The sequence below is a fragment of the Triticum dicoccoides genome, chromosome 3A, assembly GCF_002162155.2.
Source record: "Triticum dicoccoides isolate Atlit2015 ecotype Zavitan chromosome 3A, WEW_v2.0, whole genome shotgun sequence".
Taxonomy (NCBI): Eukaryota; Viridiplantae; Streptophyta; class Magnoliopsida; order Poales; family Poaceae; genus Triticum; species Triticum dicoccoides.
The window spans coordinates 172,663,778-172,667,214 of NC_041384.1; the positions used below are offsets into that span (position 1 = coordinate 172,663,778).

At 42.4% G+C, this 3,437-nt stretch overlaps 1 pseudogene; it reads right to left on the reverse strand.

Annotated features, from left to right (window-relative positions):
• Window positions 1–1,699: 1,699 nt before the first annotated feature.
• Window positions 1,700–3,437, reverse strand: part of LOC119267747 — a 4,894-nt pseudogene continuing 3,156 nt past the window's right edge.

The window sequence follows — 3,437 nt, forward strand, 5'->3', positions numbered from 1 at the left end:
TTTCATAATAAAACATGGCGTTTGGTTCCTCCTCCGGCAGGTGTTAATGTCATTGATTCTAAACGGGTTTTCAAAATGAAGAAACATCCTGACGGATCTATTGAACGGTACAAGGCACGTCTGGTTGCTAAAGGATTTGAACAACGACATGGTCTTGACTACGAGGATACCTTCAGTCCGGTCGTCAAGCCTACTACCATACGGCTGCTATTATCTTTGGCAGTTACTCGTGGCTGGTCTCTCCGTCAGTTGGATGTCCAGAATGCCTTTCTTCATGGTGTGCTTGAGGAGGAATTTTATATGCGGCAGCCACCGGGTTTTGTTGATCCCGATTACCCTCATCACTTATGTCATTTGGACAAAGCTCTATATGGCCTGAAACAGACGCCTCGTGCCTGGCATGCTCGTCTTGCATCTGCTCTGCATGCTCTCGGTTTTGTTCCCTCTACGGCAGACATATCGCTATTTCTTTTTCGTCGTCCCGAGGTCACCATGTATCTTCTGGTCTATGTTGATGACATCATCCTTATCAACTCTTCAGTGCCTGCTACTGATCGTGTGCTCTCAGCTCTTAGTTCAGACCTTGCTATCAAAGATCTCGGCAAGCTTCACTATTTTCTAGGTTTGGAAGTTACACATAATGCTCCTGATCTCTCTCTTACTCAGAAGAAGTACTTTATGGACCTTCTACGATGTGCTGGTATGCTCAAATACAAACCTGCATCCACACCCATGACTGTGACTGATAAGCTCTCTATTGATGATGGTGTTCTTCTCTCTCCTGATGATGCTACCACATATCGCAGTATTGTTGGTGGTCTACAATACCTGACTATTACCAGACCAGACATTTCCTTCGCGGTTAATCACGTTTGTCAGTACCTTCACTCGCCTCGTGACTCGCATTGGTGTGCAGTTAAGCGCATTCTCTGCTACGTACGTCTCACCATCTCCTATGGTTTGCATCTTCGGCCTGCTCCCTCTGGTAGTTTGTCTGCTTTCTCAGATGCTGGCTCGGCAGGTAATCCGGATGATCGGCAATCCACTGAGGGTTATGCCATGTTCTTTGGTCCTAACTTGATCGCCTGGAGTGCGAGAAAGCAGGCCACTGTGTCTTGCAGCAGTACTGAGGTTGAGTACAAAGTTGTAGCCAATGCAACCGCCGAGCTCATTTGGGTACAATGCTTGCTTCAGGAGTTGGGGATGTCACAGAGGCAGCCACCTGTTCTTTGGTGTGACAATATTGGTGCTACATACCTTTCCTCTAATCCGATATTTCATGCACGAACAAAGCACATCTAAGTTGATTATCATTTTGTCAGAGAACGTGTTGCATAGAAGCTACTTCAAATCAAGTTCATCTCCTCTAAAGATCAACTTGCGGACATCTTCACAAAGCCGTTGCCATTGCCTTTGTTTGAGGTTTGCCGGCAGAATCTCAACCTACGGGACACGGTTGAGATTGACGGAGGGTGTTAGACTTTGTATAGCTTTCCGTATATATGGTGTATACCTTGTATTCTACGGGACACGGAACCTATATCAGCAACTGATGAAGGATTAGTGAGGTCATTTGTGTGGAGTGCAGAAGTTAAACCATAGGAGATGGACTCTACAATGTTAAAGAACACCATTCAGCCAACCCCATTATCTACAATCTATTATCCATGTAAGTTTCCACTAAATGCCAGATCACCACTACACTTGCATAATTCCACTTTATTGGTCTGCAAGTACATTTCTGGACTTGATTTCCTTAAATCGTTAATGCAAAAATAAATACTTAATTTTACCTAGTTAGCGATACCTTCCGCATGCTCTTGGGAAATCAAATGATGTACTCCCTCCGATCCAAAGTAAGTGTCGCAGCTTTGAAGTAAGGTTAGTTCAACCTTGGTTCAAAACTACTAACCTTACTTCAAAGCTGCGACACTTATTATGGACCGGAGAGAGTATCAAATTGATTAGAAAGGTACTGAACATGAAAACATAAAAAAACATGTAAACCAAATCAGATGCGGAGATGGATAATTTACATCAGGCCATGTATTTTTAATGAATTCCACAACAGCATACGATAGATCCCCTTGGACATCTATTTGCTCCTTCTTGTTTGGGCACTGGGAAACACACTCAAGAAAAGACAATTAGACAGGACGTAAATGAAAGATTAAAAGCCTTGATAGTTTCATAGGTAACTAATTACCTTGACAACTGAAGCTCCAGCAGCAAACTTCTTTCCAAACTTCTTTGAAGCATCACTCAAATTTACACCTAATTGTTCAGAAAACAAACATGATCTATTAAACAATGGCCAACCTTAATAGCCAGCAGATACTATCATGGAGCTTGAGGCAGGTTCTGCTCAAGCTTGGATCTGCAACTATAGAACTACCTCTTCAAAAGAGTTCAAAATATATTCACGTTCATTCTTTTTGCTTAACTAGCTGCGAACAGTTAGTCCACTCATGCAACGGCCTATCAAAACCACTTACCGAACAATTCCAGGCCTTTCACCACAGTAACACATTTGCGCTTGTTGCGGACAATCTTCTCGATAATAACCTCTTGCTTGTCCTACACATAAAAAGGTAATTATCCATTAAAATGTTGCAATTCAGATATTTACATTGGCCCGAACTCAAACCAAAGATATCAATAGAATAACAAGCACTAAAGGCAAACTCGAAGTTGGATCCAGATGCCAGCATCGGAGAAAACTTACATGTTGCAAGACTTGCAGGCTGAACTTGGGGGGCTTTTCATTGGTTGCAGGGCCTGCCTTCTTTGCCAGGTGCACAGTCGCCACATGGAGAGCCCCATTGTCACCTGCAAGAAATAGATATGATCCACCAAGCCACATGGATTACGAAAATCCCACAAAGTTAGCATTTCATACCTGTCTTAGGGTCAGACATTTTTGCCACCTTTGGCTTCTTATTGGAAGTAGCCACCTTGAAAGCACTTCCAGCTGCTCTCTTATTAACATGCTCCGACTTCTGCATAGCATTGTGCTGGTGTCAGGTATTATCATGTATATGTTGTAATATGGAAAAGCACATCAAGTACAAAACCTTAAGTTTTTGTTCTTCCTCGTTTTCATCACTCTGACCTTCACTATTGTTCTCTCTCGGACACTACAACAGACCATGACAGTAGTCAAGCATCAATCTTTAAAAGTCAAAACTATAAATTAAATTCTCAACAACTCACAGAAAACTGGTCATCGTCATCATCCGCACCATCATCATCAACAGCATCATTGTCACTATTGTTCTCTCTCGGACACTACAACAGACCATGACAGTAGTCAAGCATCAATCTTTAAAAGTCAAGACTATAAATTAAATTCTCAACAACTCACAGAAAACTGGTCATCGTCATCGTCATCATCCGCACCATCATCATCAACAGCATCATTGTCACCATTCTTATCT